The 5,558-nt window shown below is 31.8% G+C and overlaps 1 pseudogene; it reads left to right on the plus strand.

Annotated features, from left to right (window-relative positions):
* The first annotated feature begins 3,867 nt into the window (after positions 1-3,867).
* On the plus strand, positions 3,868-5,073 carry LOC125837473 (uncharacterized; annotated as a pseudogene).
* The last annotated feature ends 485 nt before the right edge of the window (positions 5,074-5,558 follow it).

Raw genomic sequence — 5,558 nt, forward strand, 5'->3', positions numbered from 1 at the left:
CTACCCCTAAAAATACCCAAAACACCCCTACTTTAATTGGACTAAAAAGGAATAGACATATTAGACCCTCACTTAAAACTCACGCCCAGGTGTCACGACCATCTTCACAAGTCGTGGTGAGGACCACGGCTCGTGGTCCCTCAAGTGAAGATTGGGGCAGTGGCTAAAGTTTGGTGGCATTTGGCTCATGAGCCCAAGTCATCTCCATGGGCCCCTTCACGGCTCGTGAAGTAGACCACGAGACGTGGTCATGCCCGTGGAGGGTTGAGGCAGTAGCCTCACCAAAGTGGCACAAGGCTTACACGCCCAAGGCATCACCACGAGGGGATCCACGAGCCGTGGTGAAGACCATGAGCCGTGGTCCCTCCCGTGGTCCTTCAGGCAGTAGCCTCGCCACTTGGGACCATTTGCTCATTTGCCTAAGGCAACTCCACGAGCACCTCCCATGGTCATGGTCATGACCACGGACTGTGGTGATGGTCGTGGAAGTTGAGGCAGTGACTAGGAAAAATGGTGTCCAAACTTTCATGGCAAAGGCAAGACCATTCCCACCTTCACGAGCTGTGGTGAGGACAACGACTCGTGATCCTTCTCGTGAAGGTTGAGGCAGTAGCTAAAGTCTAGGGGATGCCTTGGCCTTTTGTTTTGGCTTGGCCCCTTGGCCATAGCACTTGCCTTTTGGGTTTGACTCCTATAACTCTCATTCAAGACGTTCATCCTCACGTTTAGGCTCTAGTTTAACTACTCATTTTTCAGAGTGTTACATTATCTCCCCCTTAGGAATATTCGTCCTCGAATGGTGATCTAGACACCTTACTGAAGTATACACTTAAGACTAGCAGCCCAACAAGCATTTAACATAACAAAATGCACAATTCATATGAGGAAACATCAAATCCCTCTCAAGACATAAACAATGTAATCACAAGGGAGTAGGAACTACATCCACAACCCAACATGCACAAAACTCATAATTTCATATAATTTTAGGAGGAACTACCTTCTCTAACTTAGAATGAGCTCAAAAAATATTCTCAATAAAAATCTAAAGTTTCAGTTAAGCTATGGATCCAAATAGTGAAGATACTACACAGGTATATACATTTATGATTATGCATAACTAAATTTATTAATTCCTGAATATCATAGTAATGATAGAATAGAATTTATATTAGTTATTATATACTAGAATTATTTTTAGATGTTTTCTAGTTTGTTAACATGAGGAAAGAAAGGAAAACTTCCAGACTATGCCATCCTAAAGTTGAAACCATAGGCAAGAAGCCGTGAGGGGAGTAAACATAGTTGAGGCGCTGTTAGGAAGAAAATACTTTCGAAAGTACGATGTTAACAGTGACCGGAAAACATGTTGAAAATAATCTAGTTTATAGTAATCTAATATGAATAATATTCGTCAAGACTATGGTATAAGGGAATTATGTTTTGAAATTATTATGCCTAATTTGCATGACGAAATGATATTAGCATATAAAATATTAATCTTGTATGTATTAAGAAACATAGAAATTACGGAACTAAAACAAATGATATGGCAGCTGATATTTAAAGAAGAAGGAGAAGAATTAATGAACCAGGAATGGTATGAATTCGAATTAGATAGAGTAGAAATGGAAATGTTAAAATTTAACTTAAGTGATTTAGAAATCCAATATACTGATTAATGATAAATCAAGAATACTTAGAATATTGGCAACAAACTATAATAGATATTACTTTATTAAGTAATTTAATTAAAGAAAACATAGAAGCATTTCAACAAACTCACGACATACAATACATAGAGTATATATTAGAAAACACAAAAGAAATTATAAGATTAATACCTTTAGAAAAGATATATTATGACAAAATTAATTCATAATATATTTATAAAATCGGGACCCTTAGGAATAAAATGGTTAGAAGAAATGAAACCATATAATTTAGAAAATACCCAATTAACAATAACTTATAAAAATAAAAAGATTATAGTAAAAAGAGCATTATGAAAATCTATATACTTGCAAAAATAATAGTAGAAAATTACTACAACAGATACTATACTCCAATGATAGATACAGGAGCAGAAGCAAACATGTGTAAACATAACTGTCTACCAGATGAAAAATGGGAAAAACTAAAAACACCTATAGTCGTCACAGGATTTAATAATGAAGGAAGTATGATAACATATAAAGAAAAAAATATAAAGTTACAAATATGGGATAAAATATTAATTATAGAAGATATATATAGTTATGAATTTATAAATAAAGACATGCTTTTAGGAATGCCATTTCTAGAAAAACTATATCCCCATGTAATAACAAAAACACATTGGTGGTTTACCACACCATGTAAGCAAAAGATAGGAGCAAAAAGAGTAAGTAATAAAAACAGAAAACCTACACCATGGATTAAAGGAAGTGAAAAAATCACTCAAAAATTAGAAAATGTTAAAGAAAATACTCACAATATAGAATTAATAATATTTTCAATAGACAAATTAAAATTAATTCAAGAAAAATTAGATATGTTATATAGTGAAGATCCCTTAAAAGGATGGGAAAACCATAAAACAAAAGTAAAAATTGAACTAATTGATGAAAATAGCATAATAACTCAAAAACCATTGAAATATAATTTTGAAGATTTAAAAGAATTTAAAATGCATATAAAAGAATTATTAGATAACAAATATATTCAAGTAAGTAATAGCAAACATACAAGTCCAGCATTCATAGTAAATAAACACAGCGAACAAAAAAAGAGGTAAAAGTCGTATGGTTATTGACTATAGAAATTTAAATGCAAAGACAAAAACATATAATTACCCCATACCTAACAAAGTATTAAAAGTAAGACAAATACAAGGATATAATTATTTTAGTAAATTTGATTGTAAATCAGGATTTTACCATCTAAAGTTAGAAGAAGAATCTAAAAAATTAACAGCTTTTACAGTACCACAAGGATTTTATGAATGGAACGTACTACCTTTTGGATACAAAAATGCACCAGGAAGATACCAACATTTTATGGATAATTATTTTAACCAACTAGAAAATTGTATAGTATACATAGATGATATATTGTTATATTCACGAACAGAAGAAGACCATATACGATTGTTAGAAAAATTTATACATATTATAACATATTCAGGAATAAGTTTAAGTAAGAAAAAGGCAGAAATAATGAAAAATCAAATAGAATTTTTAGGAATACAAATAGATAAGAATGGTATAAAAATGCAGAACCATATAGTACAAAAAATAATAAACTCTGACGAACAAATAGATACGAAAAAGAAATTACAATCATTTTTAGGATTAGTAAACCAGGTAAGGGAATATATACCTAATTTAGCAGAAAATCTAAAACCTTTGCACAAAAAATTAAAGAAGGATGTAGAATATTATTTTGATAAAAAGGATCAAGAACAAATACAAAAAATAAAATCATTATGTAAGAAGTTAACTAAATTATATTTTCCAGATGAAAATATAAAATTTATATACATAGTAGAATCAGACGCTAGTGAAATAAGTTACGGAGGAGTATTAAAATATAAATATGAAAAAGAAAAACTAGAACATCATTGTAGATACTACTCAGGAACATTTACAAATCCTGAAATAAAATGGGAAATAAATAGAAAAGAATTATATGCACTATATAAATGTTTATTAGCTTTTGAACCATATATAGTATATAATAAGTTCATTGTAAGAACAGATAATACGCAGGTGAAATGGTGGATTACAAGGAAGATACAAGATTCAGTACCAACAAAAGAAATACGAAGACTAGTATTAAATATACAGAATTTTACATTTACAATAGAAGTAATAAGTACTAACAAAAATGTCATTGCAGACTACATATCAAGACAAAGCTACACAGACGGACCTAGACAAAGATGAAAAAATATTCAATGCTATAGCAATGCTTTGTACAAAGATAGATAATATGGACAAAGAGATACAAAAAATGAAAGGTCAGCAGCATGACGGTAAATATGCGGAGCTAAGTCGATCGGAAGACTTAAAAATTCCATAGCTAGAAGGTGACGCTGGGAAACACCGAAAAACCCAAGCTAACAATTTATTACATGCAGCTACAGGTAGCACATCATCTACAAAAGAGGAGAAAAGATATGTCAATACAAATATGAACAAGATATTCGAAAAACCATTTATACCCAAAAAACAAAACCCCATATTTGTACCATCTCAAATAAATACCTATAAGGAAAGTCTAAACCAGGACAAAAAAACCTATAACCATATAACCAGAGCATACATAGAAAATATCCACAAAATACAAATCTTTTTAAATAAAAACCCCAGATCAAAAACTACCCAAAATCCACATGAAGATTATATTACCCAAGCTTTGCAAGGATATAATAAACTAATCGCTTTACCTAAGACAAATGCAAACCTAATAGCAACTTGCTATAACTATGGATTATTGAACACAGTATATACCCAAACTGGAGATGAAATAGCTACGATACCAGAGTTACATAAAGCATTCATGAACTACAAGAGAATAACTAAAGGAACTTTGTTTTATATAAAGTTTTATTCAGCACCAGCAGAAATACTTTACGACGAGATAAAACCGATTATACAAGTCATAAAAATTGGACTAACCAGAGAAATGATTATACCAGAAAAAATAGAGGAGCAAGAGGAGATACAAAAAGTAGAGATACCAGCATTCTATGCAGGAAAAAGGATTATTGGAATAGCTACTATACTGAATGAGCTAACATCTAATTATTTGAACAACAATTCAATATGGAGTTATTATTCACGGGAACAAACAATGATATATTCGAATTGTCGAGAATTTAGAGCAGCAGATATGGAAGAACTCAGGCAATGGGCACTAAGTCTACTAAAACCTGAGCAACAACCTACAACAAGAGCTATACGGAAAGATTTTATCTCTTCAGAAATAATGACCACATACTGCAAAACTATTGGCCATAAATATCCAGATCATCAATGTTCCAAATGTCAAGGCGAAGATAATGTGATCCCAGACGTGCAGCTAGAGTAAAAACAAGGAAGTGACAAAACCGACAAGATAAAAAGAAAAAGCTATAAGTGGAGCTACTTTGCTAAGTGGAGCTACTTTATGAAAAGAAAAGATAGTCTTAACGTGTTAAGATAGAAATATTATGTACAAAATGTAAAGTAAAGTTGTTTGTCATTTTGTTGACTTTGTAAAGTAGTGCAGATGTAAAGAAGCACTAACGTGTTAGTCTAAGTAGGAATATGTACAAAAGTAGGAATAGTAAAGTAACTATAGTTAGGTGTAAAGTAATCATAGTAGGAATAAAGTAACCATAGTAAGGTTACTTATATGTGTATAAATAGGTAGCCATTATGGCATATAGAGGCAAGACTTTCTACACGGAAAGCAAGCCTCTCTTGTAAACAAAATATTCTCAATAAAAATCTAAAGTTTCAGTTAAGCTATGGATCCAAATAGTGAAGATACTACACAGGTATATACATTTATGATTATGCATAACTAAATTT

Source organism: Solanum verrucosum, unplaced genomic scaffold (assembly GCF_900185275.1).
Source record: "Solanum verrucosum unplaced genomic scaffold, falcon-dt-bn FXZP01000059.1, whole genome shotgun sequence".
Classification (NCBI taxonomy): domain Eukaryota; kingdom Viridiplantae; phylum Streptophyta; class Magnoliopsida; order Solanales; family Solanaceae; genus Solanum; species Solanum verrucosum.